Source organism: Phacochoerus africanus, chromosome 5, assembly GCF_016906955.1.
Source record: "Phacochoerus africanus isolate WHEZ1 chromosome 5, ROS_Pafr_v1, whole genome shotgun sequence".
In the NCBI taxonomy this organism is placed as follows: domain Eukaryota; kingdom Metazoa; phylum Chordata; class Mammalia; order Artiodactyla; family Suidae; genus Phacochoerus; species Phacochoerus africanus.
In genome coordinates this window covers 12,221,290-12,244,926 of record NC_062548.1, presented here as the reverse complement: position 1 = coordinate 12,244,926, position 23,637 = coordinate 12,221,290, and the positions used below count along the sequence as shown (strand labels likewise).

Genomic DNA, 23,637 nt, shown 5'->3' with positions numbered 1-23,637 from the left:
ACTGAAAGAGACATGCTTGAGGGCCAAAAAGAAATTTAAAACATCAAATACCAGCTGGAGGTTCAGACGCCCTCTACTCTAGGCACTCAGGGAGCAGAGACACCGGAGAGACTCTGGGGCCCCCTGGGAGCAACCCTCATCCCTTCTTGACTCCTGGCACGTGTGGAGAATAGGCTGAAGGCGGTCCTGGGGCCTGGGAAGGAGATGGCAGGGAGGAGAAGCAGGCCAGGTGAGGCCTGGGCTGAGGGCACAGACCCAAGCAGAAGTGGACCCCTTGGGGGCGCTGTGTGGTGCTGTTGGGATGGTGGCTGCTGGGGGAGCAAGAACTGAGCGCTGAACTGGCCTGGCTGGTCCCTGGGCTCCAGGGCAGAGCAAGGCCTCATTCTTCAAGCAAGAAACCCAGACATATGGTTTGCCAGAGGTCTGGGTTGTGTTTTGGATCTGAGAATTTATTTATATGAAAAGTCTTACCAAGGTATAAACATTCTGGGCCTTTGCACATGCTGCAGACTTGGCTGGAATGTTCCCTCTAAGCCCCTCTCCTATTCTGTGTCCGCCTGGTGAACTCTGGCTGCCTCCTTCGTGATTTCTCTGACCGATGCTGTTCCTCCCAGCCCTGGGTCATTCGCTCCTGGGGGGGGACCCACAGCCCCTCACGTGCTGGTCACCCCCCATTTCCATGCCAGCCTTCCCTTCACCCCCACTTGGAGGCGTGACTCTGGGGCAAGACGCTACCCTATTCTTTCTCAGGTCCTGGCCCTGCCAGGGGGCTCCATGAGTGGCAGGTGTGAGGGTGACACATGGATATTTAAACTCTTAGGGGCTCACGGCTATGGGGGGGGGGGGGGCTGCCTTGCCAGCATAAGTCATTGGGGTTCGAATCAAGGTGGTCTCCAGGCCTCTCCTCACCTCCGCTTGGCTACCACAGGGGGCTGGAACAAGCCTGTCCTGTGTTGTCAGAGTCCAGGGCCACAGCCTGTGACAGGGAGCCCTGGCCCCAGGCACTGGGTGTTTACTGTTGGGCAGGCAGTCAAGACCCAAGACCCAAGATGGCAGAGGGGAGACTGTGAATCAGGCTTCCACCTCAGGGGCCTCTGTGACAGGGCTTAGGGCACCTCAGCTGCCCTTGGTTGACCAGAAGGAGAGGGCACCAAGGGTAGCTCGCTACCACCCCCTAAGACCAGATGGTCACTGCCATGCTTGGGACCCAGCAATGGGGCTACTTTCAAACCCTCCAGGGGCCCAAGAAACCCCCTCCCCGGCAGCTTCACAGGCTCTGTCTCTGTGAGGGGTTCATCTGGGCCAGGCTGGGAGACCTTTCTTGAGCCCCCCTTTTGGGAACGTGAGGGAGAGAAGAGAATTTTTTAAATGCATGTACTTTGGTTTTCTGGGCTCCCCTCCTTGCTTGGCAGCGCTGCCCGCCTCGTGCTGTTGACCTTGGCTGTGGGTTTGCGGGGGCTGGAGCTCTCACACCATAAATTCCTGTCTTCTAGGAATCCAGCCTGGGAAAGAAAGGAAACACGGAGGAGAATATTTGATTAACATTTTTCCAACGTGACCACATCACAGAGACGTGTGGCCGGAATTCTCACCCTGGATGGGGCCGGGCAGGACTCGGCTCGTGCCCAGCTGTGGGGAGGGGGGCCCTGCTGGCCTGAAGGAAGAGTAGGGTCTGGGCTGGCATCGCCCCTTGGGGTGGAGGGTACTTGGATGGGAGCCACTGGGTCAGACACCTGGAGTTGGAGCACTGGGGAGAGCTCACCTTTGACCTTGGTGACTCCTGGGCTGCACTCTGGGGTCTGGATGAGCCCCAAGGTGCGGGGCTCTGAAGGTGTTTTAACCATCTGCTCCTCACCTGGACAGAGTCCTCTGTGCACCTGGACTGAATCTTGACCCTAACTCCAGACTCAGACTTGGCTCAAAGTCCCCAAAGACCTCTGACCCCAACCCCAGGCCAATTTGCGGCTCTTCTCTGTCACTGAGCTCTTACACAGAAATCCCTCCTGCCCCCTTCCCGGTCCTCAAACTCCAAGCCTTCATCCTCAGCCTGAGGCTAGGTCTGTGGGACTGTCCTCCGCCTGCATCCCTACGCTTTTGGCGGTCTGCCCGCTTTCCTCCTCCCCGTCCAGTGGAAGAGAGGCCATCTCTACCAAGGTGCGCCCACTGTGCCTGGCCCCCTTCCCTCCACCTGCTCTGCATCTTGGCCCATCCACCACCCTTAGGTTTCCAGCACTTCTCTTTTTATCAGTCCCTTCTCAATGGCATTTAGACATTCCATTGACAAAATAAAAAGAAAACCTTCCTTGAACCCCACATCCACCTCTGGCTGCCCCCTATCTCTTGCTTCCCTGTCATAGCCAAACTCTCCAAAAAGCTGTCTGCACAGTTGTTTCCACTCCTCACCTCCCTCTCTCTCCTCAGCCCACTCCTGTCTGGCTCCTGCCCCCACTGCGCGCCCAGACGGCCCTCACTGAGGTCAGCGGTGACCCCACGGAGCCCAGCCCCACAGGCAACATTGTATTTTTCAACTTACTCTCCATCTCAGCTGCATTCAACACTTCGGACCACCTGTTCTCCAAGACCCACTCCTTCCGGGCTCCTAGGACCCCACTCTGCCCTCCTTGGTCCAGACAGGTAGTGTCATCTTTGCCTGGCTGTCCCTCAGCCCCTCAATCTCAGTGGTCCAAACCTAGACTCCTCCTCTCCTCCCAAAATGCTCCCCCTGCAGTGCTCATGTCCCAGCCACTCAATCCCACCCTTTCATTTCCCACACTTTCCAGGTCCAAACCAGGATGTGCCCTGGAAATCTGACCTCTTGAGCACCTCTTGCATTTAACTGTTTCTCCTCCACACCTACCCCACCACCACGCCAGTACTGTCTTAGTAACTTCACTCACCCCACCCCATCACTGCCACCATTCCCACCCTCACTTACCCTGTCACCACACTATGTCCTCATCACTCCCAAACCATCCCCATTATCCAACCCTCACCATCTTCCCATCACCACTGCCCCTTCACCACCACTGCCATCTCCCTGCCCCACGCCATCCTTCTCTCACCTCCCCATCACCACCACCCTCCTCCACCATCATCCCCTTCCTCCCCAAGTGGGTGAGAACAGAGGTGGGAGAGCAAAGAGGAGGCTGATCCAATTGAGTGGCAAGAGCAGGTCCTGGCCTGGCCCAGAGTGGCAGCTGTGGAGGCAGGGAGGGGACAGGCATGTGTTTTGCTGTAGAAACTATGGATTTGGGCATGGACTCAGTGTGGAATATCAGGTAGGAGAGGGAAAATGAAGAGTCCAGAGTTTCTCCTGGATTTGTCTCCTAGGGTGCCATGGCCTGCTGTGTTCCCTCTCAGGCAGACCCAGAGTCCTTGCTGACCCCAAGGTGCCACTGCAGAGCCTGGCCCCTGCAGGTATACATCATCACGCCTAGAGGGACTGCCTCCTCCTGCCTCTCTGGATCCTGAAGTTTGGATGGTGGGATGGTGTGATGGACCTAAAGTCTAAGCTGCCGCCAGCTTCCCCCGCCTTACTAGGAGAGCTTTCCAACTCATCTACTGTCATCCACGTCTGCCTCAGCTTGATTTTTTTTTTTTAATGCCAATCTTATCATGCCACTTGCCTAAAATCCACCCAGAACTTCCCACCACTAGTAGGAGAACCTAAGAAATTCTTTCCATGCCCACAGGCCCTGAGCTATCAGCCTTCAGCCTTCTGTACCCGCCTCACCTTGGACTCTCTCGTTCCAACTCCACCGCAGCCACCTTGAAGCGTACAATGCTCCCCTTTCTGCCAGAACTTGGAGACCCTCTCCCTGAAGCTGCCTTATCTCCCACCACCTCTACCTCTGACTGCCCTGCTGCCCACCCCTGTCGTGTACCTGGATTAAGCACCCTCTCCCCAGGATCATTTTACATGTTGATGTGGCAACAACTGAAATGACAGGAGTGGGGCAAGAGTTGGAGGGAAGAGGGTTTTTTTTTTGTTTTTTCCCCTTTTCTTAGAATACCATCAAAAGATTCTATATTTCATCTGGAAAAACAGACAGGTGACAATTTTTTTTAAAGCAATTCAAGACGAGAGAAGTGAAACGGAACAAGACCCATGCATACTGATCACGTGAGCAGCATTTACCGTGTGCCAGGTGCTGTGCTGAGCACCTCATGGCATCTCACCGCATGACCACTCAGGTTCCCGTGAGGCTGTCCCTGGAGGAGCCTCCAGGATCACCCCACCTCGTATTTCTATGTGAAGGGGCTTCGGCCAGAGGACGGTCCAGTCCTCTCTCCACTCACATTTCTCCTCCCTCAGGACACTTGTATTTTCTGTTCTGCTCTATAGTAACTTTATAGGGGAAGACTCTGCCCAGCAGACACTGAGGGAAAACCTTGGGTGTCTGGCACAACCTATGACGGGGGTTCAAGTCTACCTAAGTCAGGGGGGAAGGGTTAGGATGCCCACTAAAAGGCTGTGTTTGGGCTTTTTTTCTAACCATCACACCTTTTGTTTCTTTCTCTTGCCTTATTCCAGTGGCTAGGCCCTTCAGGACAAGGTTGAAGTCAAGTGGTGACAATGGACACCAACCCACAGTAATGTGGGCAATTTTGTGTCTCTGACTGACTCCTGTAGCTCTCTCAGTTTGTTCTGAATTTGGAAGGGAGATTTTTTTTTTTTATAGACATCCTAATACCCCATTTTATAGAGGAGGAACTGTGAGATAACTTGCCCAAGGTCACACATCTATTAAGTAGCAAAGTTCCTATATAAATCCCAGTCAGTCTGACTTCAAAGGCCATAGCTCAATTACTATGCTATAAGGCCTTCAATAAAACGTGTTCTGTAAGAACAATAACTTAACAGTGTGGCACTGGAGTAAGATCAGAAACATGCACCATTGGAATAGAATACAAAGCAGTGATTTATACAGAAGCAATAATTATATGTAAAAATACAATACATGGTAAAGCAAGGGTCATAAAAAGAAGGGAAGGGTCAGCACCCTGGGGTGGGCAGAAATTAGATAACATTTTCTATTTAACAATAAAATCATCCCCAGGCAGATGACAGAGTTAAAACTTACATAAATAGGTAATAAAATTCCACAGTAGCTAGTAGGAAATATTGGAAGATTTTCTTACCCTCTGGAAAAGCATTTATACGTTTTCCTTAAATTCTTTAACTTTTCTTAAACTTCCCGAAGGGTTTATAAGTTTCCAATAGAAGAAATCACAAGGAAAAAGATGAATCTTTCTGGCTACGGGAGGGGTGGTGTGGGGGGGGAAGGGCAGAGGGCATACCCCTGGGAGTGACCATAGGGGACAAAGCCACAGTGGCCAGCAGGGTAAGGCATCTGTGAAGACTGAGAAAACAGACCGACACATGGCTGCTATGTTGCCGGGCCGGAATCCTACGGCCACACTTGGGTGTTCACACAGGCCACACCCTCAGGGCACACTCACACCCTTGGTTGTACACTACATTCCTGGTTTGCACTCTCACACCCTTGGATTTCCTCAGATGCATCTCCTCTTGGCTTCATGCACCCCTGGAAAAGCGCTCCCTTGGACACATGCATACCCATCAGAGAGATGCAGCCAGTGGCTGGACACAGACCAGGGCCCCATCTATCTGCACAGCCTGGGCCTCCCTGGAGTGGTCACCTTACTCCAAAGTGTGGCAGCTGAGCGCCTGGTTAGACCCCTACCTGACAGGGAGGCTGAGGCCAACCCAGACCGGACAAGCGGAAGCCTGGGCCAACTCACTCCTCTGCTGTGCTCCAGCTCCTACTGCCCCCCAGTACCCTCACTCTGGACCTCCTCTTCAGCCCAAGCAGTACTGTGCATCTGTGACTGGCCCTCATCCGTGTCTGCAGGCCTTGAAGTGGCATGTTCTAGGCAAGGTCACAGGATCCCCTTCACCTGCAGGTTCAGTTCCACTCTCCAAGCCCTCCTACCTACCCAGGCCGGGAGTAGGCACTACCACCTGCTCGGGGGCTCCAAGGGAGCAGTGCTGACCTCCACCTGCGCTTCCCAGGTCTGCTCCTGCGCAGCAAGCCCCATACTACCCTTTACACTCCTCCAGTCAGTCTAGCCCCAACTCCCAACATCTGCCTGGGCTTACCCCCAGACTCAGAACTTCCCTTCAGAACTTGAGTTTTGCCCTGAGCTCTGTCTGGAGCTTGGCTGAGCCCTTTGTCCCATTTCTAGGCCCCTGTAAGCCCCTTGTCTGGAAAGCCAGGCCCCCTGCTCCACTTCATGCATGGCGATTCCAGCCAGGCTGGGCACAGCACCTGGCACATAATAGGTCCTCAGCAAATATTGATCAAATGAGTCAATTCCTCAACAACCCCGTGAATACTAGTAATCTCCTTGACTCATCCCCTCAGCCTCAGCCCTAGGGGTTCCTGCTTTGGGCCAAGAAATGAGAACTTGCTTGTTGCAACTGTTTAGGCCTCCTCTCCACTGTGCACACACATGCACCCTGTTTGCCTCTCCCTTCCCTGGGAGGCTATGTCCATTTTGGTTCAAAGTGCCTTCTCTTGGGCACACAGAGCAGAGCCCTAGCACCACAGGTTCCCCAGACATCACTCCTTCTGATGCCCTGGGCTTTTCTGGAGTTGTGTGCAGGCCTAGCTCACCCTGCGCTATGATCACTGTTCCATTTGGAGGCCCAGGCCTCCCACCCTGCCCCTCCTGTGCCAGGCGCCCTCGTGTTTCCTCTGAGTATGTAAATTTCACTCTCATAGTTTGACCAAGGGGTTCCAGGCTGCCCCAAGCCCTTGGCACAGGTAGTCAGTCTCTCTGGACAGAGGGACAGGTAACAAAGCCCAGGGCACCTGAGCACCTCCCCTTCTCAGCCAGCCCTCCACTTCCCCTGCCTGTGATCCTGCAACCTCATGGTTAGAAACAAATGAGGCGGTGCAGCGGAGGGTTCATCCTGTGGGTCAGTGTTGCTTCAAGACTTACAAAGGGTGTTAGTCTGGGCGGGACGGGACCCAATCTCCAGATGCACCGCTGAGAGCCTCCCAGCACTGCTGCTCCATGACCCCTCCAGGCCTCCCTGTCTCCCCTTGAAGAACCGCTATGCCCTCAGCTCCAACAAGTGACACTCTGTCCAGTCTGCCAACAGCTGGACAGAGAGCTCTAGGGAGCTGCCCGGCATTGGCAGACACCTCTACTCACTGATGGCACCCCTAAAACCTTCGGGCTCTGCGTCCCCAAAGTGGATGGTTAGTACATTCCCTCACCCAGGGCTGAAGATGCAAGTGGGGTTCAGGTTTTTTCTGGGCTTCACATGCATGGATGTTCCCAGGGACTTGCCCCAAAACTTTAATCTCACGAGCCTTTGCTCTGGTCCGACTGGACAAGTAGCTGGCTCTTGGGTACCCAGCCTCGTTGCTGCCCAACTAAAGTCTTCACAAGGGAAGAACATGTTTTTAAAACACAAAAAAACCCATCCTGTCTGAACTGAACATTTTCTCCTGCTTGTTCAACACCACCATTTACATTCTTGGGCCGGTCATCAGCCAAGATATTTATAGCACTGCCCTGGCACTCCATCTTGCCTAATTGGCGTGGCCTGACGGGGCCCCCATCTGTCATGGTAAGTGGGCCTTTCACCGGCCTCTAGTGGGCTCTCAGCCGGCCCGGACATTCCCAGGCCTTGGGGGAGGCTGCCCCCTGCTCCAGCCTGCTCCTTGTGCCCCTCACCAGTGGGTCCGGCCCCAGCCAGAGGAGCCCCCAAGAGTGAGTGTGTGACACAAATGCCTGTACCGTCCAGCTCCAGGGTGGCGGGGGATCCTTGACAGCATCTTCCCAGACATTCCCAGGCCTCCATGCTGCCTTCAAGCCCCTCTCTCGCCTTCTAGCTTGTAAAGTTGACCCTGTCACCTCACTGCCTCATGACTTCATGGGCCCCCTGTGTTGTGGGAGGAAGCCTCAACGGCTTCATCAGCCCTGCAAGTACCATCACCATTCACCCCGTGTCACCTGCTGCCTGTTCTTTTGGCTCCAGCCCCAGGGAGTTACATGCCATGTCCCATGAGGGAAGGTGCACTCCAGGCCTTTGCACGGGCTCCTTCCTCTGGAGGTTAGCACACTTCCCAACCTCTCGGCCCCTCTGCTCCTCCTCCAGGGCTGCCTTAGATGTCCCTCCTCCATGAAACCTGTGTGCCCTTCCCTCTCCTGCCTCCCCAGCAGGGCTGGGGTCTTCCTCCTTGCACTCCTGCGGTGTCCTGCGCTTCCTGGTCACAGCACGCAGCACATTTATCAGGCTGGAGTGTCCTTGCTTGACCATGAACCCTCCGGGGCCAAGGGCATGACGTCGCCATGCTCCCGGGTAGCTAGAAAACAACCCTCAGCCCCTGCTGAGAAATCTCTATCATTTTGTCCCTAAGGATTAAGCAGTTTTCGTTCCCAAAATACCATTATTTTATCAATTCCAAAACATCAAAGGCACCGTTTTCACGTCTTTGAAATTGGGATGGCACGTCCTAGCTTAATTATCAGGCGTTTTAACCTTTCCTAATGGGCCATAAATGATGGCTTGAATCAATGGCTTCTAAGACTTGATGGAATACAGCAACGGCGGTGATTACATTATGCCACTGAGACAGCACTGTGGTTAGAAGGTCGACCTCTGAGTTGACTAACCTGGGTTCTGAGCTTTCTCTATTCTGGCAGTCCACAGTGGGTGACTCATCCTAGCTCCTGAGCCTTAGTTTCTTTTTTTTTTTTTGTCTTTTTGTTGTTGTTGCTATTTCTTGGGCCGCTCCCGCGGCATATGGAGGTTCCCAGGCTAGGGGTTGAATCGGAGCTGTAGCCACCGGCCTACGCCAGAGCCACAGCAACAAGGGATCCGAGCCGCGTCTGCCACCTACACCACAGCTCACGGCAACGCCAGATCGTTAACCCACTGAGCAAGGGCAGGGACCGAACCCGCAACCTCATGGTTCCTAGTCGGATTCATTAACCACTGCGCCACTACGGGAACTCCCTGAGCCTTAGTTTCTACATCTGAGAAGTGGAGAAGCATTGATATCACCTACCTCATCAGGTAGTGGAGATGATTATATTCCAAACGAGAGAGAAAGTGAAATGCTCAACTAGGAATAGCTGCTGAGGAGTTCCCATAGTGGCTCAGCAGAAAAAAAATCTGACTAGCATCCAGGAGGACCCAGGTTTGATCCCTGGCCTCAATCAGTGGGTTAAGGGTCCCACGTTGCCATGAGCTGTGGTGTAGGTCGCAGATGTGGCTCAGATCCCGAGTTGCTGTGGCTGGCAGCTACAGCTCCCACTTGACCCCTAGCCTGGGAACCTCCATATGCCGTGGGTATGGCCCTAAAAAGCAAAAAAAAAAAAAAAAAAAAAGAATAGCTGCTCTTTTCATTTCAGTCATTAATTCCTTCGACAGAGATCTATCTGAGTGCCAACCGGAAGCACTGAGCAAGACAGATGTGTCTCTGCCCTCATGGATCGTAACAGCTTGTTTCCGAGACAGGGTAAATGTACCATTGTAAATTAAGGTAAATTTCTATAAAGGAGACAAACAAGGGCTCTGAAGGAAAGACCTGTGGGATACCTAGTGGGGTGTAGTGGTGAAGAAAGAGAAACACAAGCCAAGACCTGCAGAATGATAAGTGGCCATCTGGCTACAGAACTGCGGGGAAGAGCTTCCAGGCAGAAGGAACAGTATGTGCAAACATGCAGAGAGAAGACTGTACTGGGAAAGTGGAAGGAGGTAAGGTAGTGACAGGTCAGGAGGACCTCATGGCCATTGAGGGGACATCAGTTTTGCTCCAGAAGCAATAGGAAGCCATTGGGGAGAGGAGCAATGTAAGCAGAAGGGTGAGATCTGATTCGCATTTTAAGCCAATTCCTCTGGCTCATGTTGGAGAATGGGCTGGAACAGAGGGGACGCGGGCAGGAGGCTGGTGTTGCTGTCCAGGGGAGAGCGGGTGGTGGCTTGGACACAGTGGTGGCAGTGGGAACAGAAGAAAGTGGATTTGGGATTTATTTTGGAGGTAGAGTTAACAAGTCTTGGCAATGGATGGATGTGGGTAGTGAGGAGCAGGAGGATTCAAGGATGCCTCCCAGTTTTCTGGCCTGAGCAACTGGGTGGATGATGGTGCCATTTCCTGAGATGGGGAAGACACAGGGAGGAGCAGGTTGGGGAGGAAATCGAGAGTTTACTTTTGGACGTGTTAGGCTTGAGCTGTTATTTGTCTTGCCTGGTTAATTGCTGAAAGAGCTCCAGACCTCGGAGCTGCAGAGAGGCCAGAAATAGGGACGTCTCGGGCCCAGAAGTGCTCTGGCCACGTGTGGCTCCATTAGGTGTTTCAAAGTGCTGAAACTGTTCAGGCATCCTTTATCCTGCCTTCCAAGTGCTGGAGGCCAAGGAGCCTTCCCAGTCCCTACCAGGAAAAAACTGATCTGCCCCACCCTCTTCCTTCTGCAGCGAAGAGGGACCACGGCCTGGTCAGTGGGGAGGTGTTCAATCTGTTGGGACTGCTCATCCACTGTGAGCTCCAGGATCCGAGCCTGTCCCTTCTCTGTCCTCCCTGTCCAGCCCCCACCTACACATCTTGGGTCCTCTCTGCAGAATTCGGTAAACCCACACAGATGGCAGTGCAAATTCCACCTCTTCCATCCACATCTACCAGTTATGAGCTGGGTGGCCCAGGACAAGTATTCTGCATCTGCAAAATGGGGGTGATGGCATGAATACCCCCCATCAGGGGTGCTGTGAGCTTTCTTTGAGCTGATGCTTGCAAGAGATTCCCGGTAAAGCTGATGAAAGGCAAGCACACATGTTGCTGTCCTTCTGATTTATTACTGCCCGACCCCTCACTCAAGCCCACTGTAACGCTCTGAGTGTGGGAACCCCAAGCCAGGACCCCCAGATCATTCCCTTCTTTGACGACCTGCCCCTTTGTGCACCCCAACAAAGCTTTAAGGGTGGGATTCCAGGCAGAGGGAACCAATGGGAAGAGAGGGGACACTGAGTCACCCCCTGTTGGCACAGGGTGGCCTCTGGGGCCTGCAGGCAGGGCTGGCCTTGTCTGGTGACTGAGGCGAGAGCTGGCAGGGGGCCGGGGAAGGGGGGACAATGGGCCCTTGTCTTTGCCGAGCTTTTTCCTTCCAAGATGCTTCAACCCCTAGACAAATATGACTTCATTCCTCTTCAAGGCTCCAGGACGAAGGGCAGAAACAGGCCTGGAGTTGGACCCACCCACCCCATTTCACAGACTAGAAAACCAAGTCGCTGGAGGAAAGAAGACAAGAGGGCACAGAGGCTCTGGCTCTTGTATGCAGCCTAAACTCATGCCCTCCTGGGTCCTGAGTACAGGGACCCGGCCTTCCTGGGTCCTAACCCAGAAGAGGGCCTTGGCCCAGATCAATGTTGGGTAAGCTTCTGGTCAGACAGGCATGACTGGACCCCAGCTCTGCCACTCACAGCTATGCACCCTGAGCAACTCAATCAGCTTCTCTGGGCCTCAGTTTCCACATATGATGGGGTCCTAGCAGTCCTTTCCTGGCAGAGTGTGTCCCTGGACATGACTGACCGAGGGCAAGGCTGCAGACTGGCCTGCCCAAAGCCAAAGAGGGGATGACCTTCTATGGCAGACAGGTTTTCTTGGCAATGAGAATTAGGGCGCACCTAACCTAAGCCCCCAGGGCCACCAACGCCCCCATCCTTTCCCCTCAGCCACAGGCACTGCAACAGGAGGTGTGGTGGGGGCCTGGCACATCCCTCTGACCAGTTTCTAAAGGACGTTTTCAGGCACTGGCCCTGCTGGGTCCTCATACCCCTGCTTGAGGCTGTTCTGACCTCCCATGCTGCTCCCCAGGCCACCCAGAGGGTCTTCCCCAGCCTGGCCTCCACCCCCACCTCCACCCGGGGATCTCCCCGGTAGCCCAGCGCCCCCTCTAAAAGTGAGATCGTGGTAATCCACAGAGATGTGCAGCTCAGGTGAGAGCAGGGATTCCCCAGAGCCAGCACAGGAGGGGCCAAGGGTCGGGGCTTATTTTGTTCATGGCAAGAGGCATTCTCAAAGGTCATTTAGGACAACTTCCAACTCACAGATGGAGAAAGTGAGACCCAGAGACAGTCTGTTCTCAGCCTGGCCACAGAGCTCAGCCATGGTAGGGCCCAGCCCAGAACCCTTCCTCTGGGCTCTGTGTTAGAGGCTGCTGAATCATGTCCCTCCCTGTGTGACTGGTGCCTAGATGGCTGTCCCCGGGAGCTCAGGGACCTAGGTGAGGGATGCAGGCGACTGGGGCTGGGGCCCTCGTGGAGGCGGCCCAGGCTCAAGCCTTTTCCTTGGCCCCAGCTTTCACCGCGGCTATGTTCCCAGTGAGATAAACAAGGGATCAGTGGGAGCAAAATGAATGAAGTAACAGGGAAGATATGAGTGGCCTCACCCAGCCCCCAGCCCACCCCGCCTGCTGCCCAACAAGGAGGGCTTTGGAAGAGACCGGACCCACCCACACCCCCAGCCTCAGCCAGTGCCAGGCACCAAGGGAGCTCAGCCCCAGCCAAACCTCGGCTGATCCCCAGCTCAGGACATAAGCTCCTCTCAGAGCCCCCAGCCCTCCCTGGGCTCTGTCCCTGGGCCCCACCCTCTTCCCTGGCCTCCTCAGCCCCTAGCCCTCACTGAGCAGGGATTATTTCAAGTCTGGATCCTTGGTGATCCCTTGTGCAAACTCATGGAGCCCCCGAGCTATCTGGGCAGCGTGAGGTCTGCCATCCTGGTCCAGCTGGGTTGGGGGTTCGGCCCAGTACAGCCCATCCATGTCTCTGGGCACCCACTGAGCCTCAGCCTGTGAGTGGTGGAAAAGCCCAAGGCCTCTCCAACCCTGGTGCCAGTGTCCTGAGCGGAGCCTTGGAACTCTGGGGGCATCTCTGGGGCCAGATGGGAGGCTGGCGCTGCTGACCTGGCCTGGACACCAACCAAGCTGGACACCGACCCAGGCACCCTCCCCTGCTGGGATGCAGACAAAGAGTGAGTGTCAGCTGGGCAGGGCTCTGCCTGCTGGCTATGGAGCCAGGCTTCCTGCTGCAGGGATCCAGGCCTACAGCCCCAACCAGGGACCCCACAGGCTCACCCAGTCCACAGATGGCCTTGAGGGGGAAAAACTACCGCAAAAAGGAAAAGAAAAGTTCTGACGTCAAAGACTTGCCCAGAGCCAGGGGCCTGGACATCACCTGCCAGAACAAGGGGATGCAACACAGGATCACAGGACACATGGCCAGTCCTGCATGTGTGGCACACCGGGTACACAGGTGTGAGAATTGCCAGCTCTCTCTGGAACCAGGGCCCAGAGCCCCTCTGGCCAGCAGTTTATCTGTCTTGTGGGGCTGCTGGTTCCCCAGGCTGCTCTCCCTGGAGAGTAAACAGGCAGGGGCTAGATCTCAGAGTTGATGCTAAACACACCCCACCACAGCAGACAGACGTGGGAGGCGCCCTGAAGAGGCCAGCTCTATTTGAGCAGAGTGGCGATGAGGTGACCTCTGACTCCCTGCCAGAAAGCCACTTAGCGGGAGCTGCAGGCACACCGGAGACACCCAATCTATCAGCACCAGCCACGTGATGGGCCGGCCTCCAGCCATGGCCATGAAGGGAGCCACCAGAAGGGGGCCAGTCTTGCCTCAATGCCCTAGTTCTGAAGCAGGAGGGGGCTAAGTTCACCATCCTAAGGGAACCACCTTGCTTGGTGACAAGCTGGAGTCTTCAAAGCTGGTTCACCAGCCACCCCAGGCTGTCTTCTCTATCCTCTGCCCAAGGAGCACCTGGGGAGGCTTACCCTGAGCATCAAGGTCAAGGTCCCAGGCCTGTGCCTTGGCCACTTACCAACTGTGTGGTGGCGGCAGGCAGCTCCACTCACTACTGACCTTGATTTTCCTTCCCCATAAAATGGACTAAAAATCACCTCTTTGAGGGATGACAATAGAGTGATACACTGAGGGGCTCCTGGGAGGAGGGCAGGAGAAAACTGGGATGTTTATCCCAGCTAGCTTCCTGCCTGGTCCTGACTTTGCCAGAGTCTGAGCTCCGGCGTGGGGTAGGGGCTCCCACGGCATGGTCCCAGCTCACGGTTGACCTTCCCTTCCCGTGCCACTGCAGGCCTGGGGGCGGCGGGTAACATGTCGGGCCTCTGCAACCCTCTCAGTTTCCTTGCCCCACCCCCACCTCTTTCTGCACACTCTTCCTTAAAGTTGCTTCTATTAATCCCTTTGGGTGTATCACTGACCTCCTGCCAAGACCTTCCTGGTACAGAACCCAATCCAGAGCCCAGGGCCTGCAGGACAAATACTGTTTACACCCAGAACCTTCCTCACCTCCACCAAGCTGGGAACTGGGTCCTTTAGCCCTGAGACCCTACGACCAGCACAGAGAGGGGACCCTGCCATCAGAGGACGACTGAGCCTCTGCTGCCCACCCTGTGAGCTGAGATTTGTGCTGGCTGCGCTGCGGGCCTTGAAAAGGATGGCCCAGGGCAGTGCTTTGTGACCTCAGGGGCCACAGGCTGATGGGATGGAAATGGAAAGAAAGTGGGGGACAGGAGGGATGTGAGGGAAACGGGGACTGTGTGGCTTCAGGCAGCCGTTCCCAGCTGTGCCCTCTGGGGGAGTAGGGGCACTCAGGCCTTGGAGAGTAGCACGTCAAAGCACTGTGACTCCTTGTCAACATCAAGCCCCCTTCCTCCCAGCTGTGGGAAAAAGGCCACATCTACACTTTCCTGAAAGCCCAGAGCCCACCCTCCCACTGCTGTTTCTAACACCCCTGGGAACCAGTTTGCCGCTGGGACCTGCTTCCCTGGTCACACCTCAGAATCTGGCCAGCGCAGACCTCAAGTCCTTGCTGCCTGCAGCTTCCCAACTCATGTTCTGGTCCTGCCCTGAGCATCTGGTCCTGCCCTGAGCCCAGGTCATCTGATCCCTTCTGTCCACCTCATATCACTCTGCACCTTCTGGCCTAGCACTTCACCCCTCCCACTGCTCCTGCTCTCCCAAGCCTGGCCTCTGGGCTTCTGGAATCTTGGTCCCTATTTCTAGCCTATTCTGGTTTCAAAGGAAAGCTGGTTCCTGCCAAACTCCTGCCTCCCAGCTTCTCAACCACCCGCTTCAGGCTAGAAAGATGGAGTACGCAATCTCCTTGCCTCCTGATGCCTTTTCCAAGCCATTCTTCCACCCTGAACCCAAGGCTCAGGTCTTCTGGCTAAGCCACTCTCTCCTTTGCCTCATCTCCCAACCTCCTGGTCACCCGTCCTTCCCAGGAGGTGATGGCTTCTAGTTTGCATGCTTCACCTGTGGCCCAGGCCCCATGTCTCCTGCTGCCCAAGGACAGGATGGACAGCGTGCAGACTTCTAATCCATTTCTGCCCCCTACTCCCATCCAACCCTGGACAGTGTCACCACCTACACTGTTCCCATTCTGTGACTGTCGCCTGTGACACAGCATCTTGACCTCTTGGCTTCCACACCCACTCTCCCCCCACTGCATCAGGATCTGCAGTCTGTGGGCTCGAATGTTTTCCACCATCTTTGGCCCTCACCACCTTCCTTCTCCGGACCAGATTCCACCTCTCCATTGCTGTATCAGACAGGAAAAGGCTGGATCATAAGTGACGGAAAATCCAAAATAAAAGTACATCAAACAAGCAGAGGTTTATCTCTCTCTAAAAAGAGTTTAGAGAAATGTATTCAAGGGTCACAGGGGAGCTTCAAGAGTCATTAGGATGCTTCCTTCTTGCTTCCCTGCTATCTTTAGCATCAACATAAGACATCCATCTCACAGCCCAAAATGACTGTCCAAGCTCCAGTCATCACATCCTCATTCCAGTCATGAAGACGAAGGAAGCACATCTCCTTCCACTTCAGTCACCACTTCTGCTTTCATCTCTTCTTGAACATTACAAAAATGGAGTCACATAGTATATATATCTTTGTGCCGAGTTTTTCTCAGTAACATGTTTCTGACTCATCCGTGTTTTGTGTGAATCAAGAGTTAGCTGTATCAATTTCATTGTATGGATATACAATTCATTTATCTATTCTCTGCAGATGGACATGTGGGTTGTTTATGGCTTGGGGCATTACAAATTAAACTGTCTTGAGTATTCCTTTTTTTTTTTTTTTTTTGGCTTTTTAGGGCCATAGGTGCAGCATATGGAGGTTCTAGGCTAGGGGTCGAATCAGAGCTGTAGTGCTGGCCTACACCACAACCACAGCAACGCCAGATCCAAGCTGTGTCTGCGACCTACACCACAGCTCATGGCAATGCCAGATCCTTAACCCAATGAGCGAGGCCAGGGGTTGAACCTGCATCCTCATGGATCCTAGTCAGATTCATTTCTGCTGCACCACGACAGGAACTCCTGTCTTGAGTATTCTCATTCCAGTCTTCTGGTTGGACCTGTAAACTAACTTCTCATGGCTATACAACTAGAAATGAAACTGTTGGGTCAGAAAGGAGATGCCGTGGGTGTGGCCCTGAAAAGTAAAAAAAAAAAAAAAAAAAAAAAAGAAGGTAGATGCATGTTTAAATTTATTAGAAACTGCTGAAGAGTTTTCCAAAGTGGCAGATCATTTTATGCTTCCTCCAGCATCCTGTGAGTATAAAATGCCCCATATTCTGTCAATACTTGGAATTATCAGGATTTTTCATTTTGGCCATTCTGGGAGATATATGGGAGTGTCTTGTTGTGGCTTTAATTTATATTTCCCTGGAGGCTTGGTCCCTTGTCCTCTTCTCACTCCACACACCCTCCTCTGGGGAGCTCATCTTCTCCAAAGATTTCAATTACCATCCCCAGGGATGTGTATCAACCCTGGCTGCCTGTTAGAATCCCCTGGATGCTTTAGGAAAATTCCAGTGCCAAGCAGAATCCTTCCTCAGAGATCCAGCTGCTCTAGGGGTGGGGCTCAGGCATCAGCATTTCTTAAAAGCTTTGAATTTTACTCTAATATAAGCCAACATTGCAAACCACCAGGAGAGATGCTAGTGACTCCCAAATCCTGTCTGCCTTCACAGGATGGTCCCCCAGCACCACAAACTCGGCACCCCAAGTCTGAATGCATCTTGCTCTCCCCCTTGAGACCTGCACTCTGGCAGCATTTACTTGAGCTGGAACCACGGTGGTCATTTTCAGTTGCTTAACCTCCCCCACCTCAGATATCCTCAGGTCTGGCCACCTACCTTCTGAAGGCCTCCTGAATCGATCCACTTTTCTCTACCCCAGTGCCTCCAACAACGTGGGGTACAGGGAACTTTATTTCTCCCTTTATGGAGCTTAAAATTTAGCCAAAGATGAGTGAACATGGGCGTAAATGAGTGAACAAATGATGACGGATTTACTACTCCATCCACAGTCCTGGACATCACCCCTGGACAACACCTCTCTGGCTGCCTGCTACAGTCTGTATGTTTGTTTGTTTTACAGCTTTATTGAGGTTCAACTGACACGTATTAGCAGCAATGATCTGAAATGCATGATTTCCATGTTATGAGGTACACACCCATGACACTGCCATATTTAAGATAATGAACACACACATCCATTACTCACCGGTGTCCCCCTGCCCCTTTTCAGTCCCTCCATCCACCCTTCCACCCAAATAACTCGCTTTAAATTTGCTGCATTTTCTACAATTTTGCATATTCTTTTTCTACCTGGCTTCTTTTACTCAGAATGATTATTCTGAGATGGGTCCACGTTGTAGCTTGTATCAAGAGCTCATTCTTCTTTATCGCTGGGTCTTACTCCACTGTATAATTATATATCAGTGTGTTTATTCGTTCATTCACCCATTAATGGACATTTGGGTTGCTTTCAGTTTGGGGCTTTTACAAATAACGTTGCTATGAATACGTACGTATAATTTTTTGTGTGGATAGATACATTCATTTCTCTTGGGAAATACCTATTATTGGAATAGCTGTGTCATGAGGTACGTGTGTGTTCGGCATCTTAAGGAACTGCCACTCTTGTTTTCCGAAGTGGTTGTTCCACTTTACAATCCCATCGCCATGAATGAGGCTTCCTGTTTTGGTCTGTTTTTCAAATTGGATGTCCTTCTTACTACAGAGTTGTAAAATTTCTCCAAATATTCTTTGTTGGGTATATGGAGGTTTTGTTTGTTTGTTTTTGTCTTTTTGCCTTTTCTAGGGCCGCTCCCACAGCATATGGAGAGTCCCAGGCTAGAGGTCCAATCAGAGCCATAGCCACCGGCCTACGCCAGAGGCGCAGCAACGCCGAATCCGAGCCATGTCCGCAACCCACACCACAGCTCATGGCAACGCCGGATCCTCAACCCACTGAGCAAGGCCAGGGATCGAACCCACAACCTCATGGTTCCTAGTCGGATTCGTTAACCACTGCGCCATGACGGTAACTCCTGCTGGGTATGTGTTTTTTAAAAATTCATAGTCTGTATCTTGCCTTCATCATTGTCTTAGAAGACTTTTGCATTTTAATGAAGTTCAATTTATCCTTTTTCTTTATTGTTTATGCTTTTTGTGTTGCATTTCAGAAATTTTTGCCAAGCCCAAGGTAATTAAGATTTTCTTCTAGAAGTTTCATAGTTTTAGCTCTTACAGGTAGATCTGTGATCCGTTTTGTATTAATTTCCATATGGTAGGAGGTAGGGTGACTTCTCTAATCTTACTCTTCTTCCAATAGACTCCTCTCATCGAAGGATGGTTTTTGCCAAAATTCAAATCTTACCATATCACTCCTCTGCTTAAACCATTTTCCACAGGCCAACTTCAGCTTCTCTAGCCCAGCTTCATAGGTACCTTAGCTCACAGCTGGCCCCAGATAACTTCTCCAGCTTGTATCTCCTGTTCTATCAACTCCACAAGCAGTTTCTCAAATACATCAAACATCTCTCTCTTGCTTCTGAGTTTGAACATGTTGTTCCTTCTGCCTGGAAGTTCCCACTACCCCATCCCCTCTGGCACCATAAACTTTGAGAATTTCCTGCGGTTCATTAGGGATTGGCAGATGTTGCCCCTCCCCCAGGAGCCTCGATCCAGGGCACCTGGTACCTCCGAGTACCCATATCATGCTGAATACCTAGATCATCATTATCTAGTTACCTGCCTGTTTCCCCCTCTAGAACCAGCTCCCTCCAGGCAAGGGCAACAGCCCCTCACTCTGGGCCACCATCAAAATATTTAGCGACTTGTGCCACCTTTCCAGGACAGACCAACTGAAAATCAGCCTGTTCTTTATCTGTGCCCTCCGTGGCATGAAGGAGGCCTGGAACAGCTGGAGAGTGAGTGACCCTAAGTGTTACCCCTGCACAGCTTCCCCTGAACCTGGACATTTAGTTTCCAGGACCCACTGACCTCAAGTCTGTTTCCTTGGGGGCATTTGGGAAAAGGAGGAGCCAGGCTAGGGAAGGAGAGAGAAAAGGGAAGCAGAAACTAAGGGTTTGGCAAGGCAGGTTGGGGAAGTTGAGGACAAACGGGCCCAGGGCCTCAGGATGGGGTAGGTGGGGGCCTAAGGAAGGGTTCGGGGGGCAGCCCCCCAGTCAAGGTCCCCCAAGAGTTCCCACATGAGGCCACAGGGCCCTTGGGCAGCTGCAGGACTTTTACATGGTCTAGGCTGCTCCGGCCAGGCGAGGGGGTGAACCTGAGGTCGCCCCAAGCCTCTTGCCGCACTCTCAAATAGCCAGCTGCTTGCCCCAGGAGACTTGGGAAGCCAAGTCAATAACTTGAAACCATAAAATCTCGAAGGCGTTGAATGCTTGGACAGAAGAGCAGACGCAGCAAATGGGGCCTTTTCCCAGGCAGCTCGTGTGGAACCAGCAAAACAGATTTATGAGCGTCTGGTTGAAACAGGGTTGTGGGGGTTGGGGCTAGTCTGAGACGTGAATGTTTCTAGTGCACAGGAAAGATGATAAATGGAAATTAATTGCATGGTCCCCAAGACCATGATTTAAGATGCGTGAAACGCTGCCTCTCTTTCGTGTGCTTTGTTACGGTGTCATTTGGAGGAACATAAATGCATTTATTGGTGATTTTATGGGCTCTCCCAAGACCTTCAACCCTCAACCCTCTGTTCTCTGAAAGGCGGGTGATCAGAGAGATGTTGGCCTTTGTGTGAGTATGGGGTGGGTGGGCAGAGAGCCCGTCCTTGGCCAGGACCGCGGACTCCCAGATGGATCCGCATGGCCTGCCTCAGAGTCACAGGGCATGCTAATTGTCTCTGTAGACTCTGGACAGACCTCCAGGCTTCAGGCATGCATGCATTCACAAACGTGCACAGTGCAGCCTTTCCTGAGTGGCCGGCTTGACCACAGGGAGGGATGAGGAGCTGAGCTCTCCAGAACCATCCCCGCCTCCAACCTGGATCTTGAGGAATCGGCTCATTTATGGGGACAGGGGACCCACTACAGAGCCTCCCATCCTCCACATACCTTTCAGCACCATCCAGGAAGACGCTGACTCAATTCCTCAGGCAATCTCGGCTGGTGTGGCACAGGCGGAAGCTTCTTAGTCCAAGGCAGCCTGGGGTGGATGAGGGGAGCAGAGATTACCCAGGCCTGATCACCTCAAGCTCTGAGGGTGCCCCCTGCCCACCCGGGTTAGTGGCGATGGGTGAGCTGAGGTCAGAAGGCCCAGGAGATCCCTGTCCCCTTGGAGGCTCCATATTCCTGGGGGTGACCCTTCTACCTCCCCAGGGCACCCCTGTGCCACCCCTGCCTCAGCTACAACTACCCAACCTGTCAGTTTCTCATTCAGCCCCAGAGGGCTGGTCCTCAGTCTCCAGATTCCTGGTTCTGGTGCCAAGGGGAGCACCGGGGAACACAGGAACACTGCTGCAGCTCCCAGAAAGGGAGACCCTGGGAATCCAGCCATGTTGTGGGGCAGGAATCCTAGGCAGGTGGCATTGGGAACTGACGTCTCCAAGGAGTTTACAAACCTTCCAGGCCTATTCTTGGGAGCCCCGGGCAGTGGTCATTCGACCGCCACTGTCAGCCCCTAGGGCTCCAGTCCCGAGGGACAGGGGTGTGCTTGGGAAGTGCTATGCAGTGCTGCCTGGCTGTTGGCAACCCATAAAGAATGAGCAAGATCAACAAAGCTCTGCCGTCTTACACACCACCCACCTCGATGCCTGGCCATGTCCTCCCCTCATGCCCACTTCCTGGCCTGGAGAGCTCCAGGCCACCGGTCACAGTCTCCCCTGGTCACACCAGGGAGGAGGCTGGCGGGAGGCCTCAACCCATGGCTACACAGCTACATGAGCACTCCGGTACCCCCAGTTTCTAGAGATGGGGGCGCCAACCTTTGTCATCAAAGAATCCAGGTCAAGGTGTGACCTCAGGTTATCAGCTGTACCTGGCCTCAGCGTGTCTGAGACCTGCCCCCTTATTTTGTTTCTTAGTAGACAGAGGAGATGGGCCCGAGTGGCCACCTGGGTCCCTTGTTCACCTCTTGGGTCCTCGCAGTGATGACCACTCTCAGTGCACCTGTGATGGAAAACTAGGCCTGCTGGGGAGTTTTCTGTCCAGCCCTATAGAGAAGCTTTTTCGCCAGAAGATGAATGGGGGTGCTTCAGGGGACTCACTGAACTTTACCTGCATGTGTACGGGTGTGTTTTTCTGGGAAGAGCCTCAAAGATTAACAACTACAGCTCAGGGAAAGAGGGACAGAGGGACAGACAAGCCTTCTAGATGCCCAAAGGCATGCTGTGAGGCCAGTATCAAAATAGCCTCCCTTTTGCCTACAAGGAAACTGAGACCGAGACAGATGAGGGACTTGGCCTGTGAGAGAGGGGCAGCCTGGGTGCCCGGTCTGGAGGTCTGTGGGCATTCACATCCTTAGCTCTCCAGGTCCTAGCATAACAGCAGAGACAGGGCAACAGCTGGCAGGCTCACGGGGTGAGTGAGTGTGTAAGCATGTGTCTGTGCACACACCCTCCCCAACTCTCAACACACAAACACAAGCATGCAGGTGAATGCACACATGCATATACACAAATGCACAGAAATACATACTTCCCACCCTGCTCCTCCGATGAGCCCTTGCTGTGGCTGATAAGCCCTCCCACCGCTGTTGCAGATGGGCAAGTTTCAAGGAAATGATGGATGAGGAGTCCAGGAGCCCAGGGCCCAGGGCCTGAGTGATGAGAGAGGCCTCAGCAGGATGGCATGCAGGCCCTGTCCAGACTGGGGCGTCACCCAGAGTAAAATCATGAGGCAAACACAGTGAGGCTGTAAACATGGGCAGACAATAGGGGAGACAGGCCCTGGGGTTCCATAAAGAGCGTCCGGCCCGGCCCGGCTTGGCTCAGGGGCGGAGAGGATTGCAGGCGGGGGGCTGCTCTGGGCTTGGCTGGGACGGCTGTCTCGGGCCACGGCTGGCCGGTCCAGCTCTGAGTTGGCTGGGAGGCCTGGCCTCCACACAATAAACAACAGAGAAAGATAAATCGCAAATGTGTCTGGAACTGGTGGGGAGTGGGGAGAGGTACATGGGGGTCACCAGGGGGGCCTGTCTCCTTCCTTGGCTGCCAGCCCCCCCCCGCCCCGGGAGGAGGGCCCAGGGCTCCAGGGGAGCCTCAGTCCCAGAGCCCAGAGGACTGCTGGGGGTCAGGGGTGGTGGGACCAGAGACAAGATGTATTGAGTACGTGGGGCCAGAGGACCTTTGAGGCGAATTTCCACCTGGAAAATTCCAAAGGAGTGTGAGGGCTCAGTGTTGAGTGGAAGGGCCGGAGGCCAGGCTAGAGGCTTCAGGCTGGGGCAAGGGGACCTTAGGGAACCCAGAGAGTCATCTGAGCCATCGGCCACTTTGGGCCCCCTACCCCAGCCAGGCCAAAAGTGTCCTTCCCCCCCGCCACCCCCAGAAAAAGAAACAAGCATAGCAGCAGAGACTTTCTTTTCCTTTTCTCATCCCTGTGTCCTCCCAACACAACCTTGAAATATCTCCCTCTCCCCGGCCACTTCACACACGCATGGCAACTCCACCTGCTGCCCGACTCCTCAGACTCAAACTTCTGCATTCTGAAGTTTGGTGTATAGTCTGTATGGTCTCTGGGCACCTCCTAAGTGCAGGCCCCAAATGGCTATCACCGTGGTTCCCCTGCCGCAGGTCCCACCTTGACTGCCCAAGCCAGAACTCAGGGGCCTGGGCCTGACTCCCCATCCTCCCCCCTCCACCAGGTCCAGCAACTCCACCTCCCCAAACAGCCCCACCTGTGCCCTCTCAACCCCCCACCGCCACTCAGCAGGCTTCTGTCCCCCGTGGTCCGCACAGCAGCTAGAAGGATCTGTGAGAATCACCCATCTGACCCTCCTGCTCTCCTCTCCTACTTCTCACAATCCCCAGGACAAAAGCCCAGGCTTAGGGTGTCACAGGGCCCGCCACAATTCATCCATTATTTCCCCTCCTCTACCATTTGACATCCACCACCCTCGGGACCATTTGTAGGGTCCTTAGTTCGCCATGCTTCCCTCGCCATCACGTACTTCCAGGATGTTCTTGCAAGCATCCTCTCTCTTAGTCTCAGCAAGAGTCACTGCTGTGCCTCGTGAAGGTGGCATGAAGGAGGAGACATGGACCCACCCTGGAACTTCAGTTAATCTGATGGGGGGAGACAAAGACTTGCCTCACAAAGTCTAGTGT

At 53.6% G+C, this 23,637-nt stretch overlaps 1 long non-coding RNA gene across 1 annotated transcript in view; it reads right to left on the bottom strand.

Annotated features, from left to right (window-relative positions):
* Window positions 1-491: 491 nt before the first annotated feature.
* The window catches only part of LOC125126722 (uncharacterized), a 37,736-nt gene continuing 14,590 nt past the window's right edge, over window positions 492-23,637 (bottom strand). Inside the window, exons 2-3 of the long non-coding RNA XR_007134766.1 lie at window positions 20,432-20,522; window positions 492-1,502 (exon numbers count right to left, since the gene is read on the bottom strand). This is a non-coding gene — a long non-coding RNA (uncharacterized LOC125126722). The remainder of the gene's footprint in view (window positions 1,503-20,431; window positions 20,523-23,637) is intronic.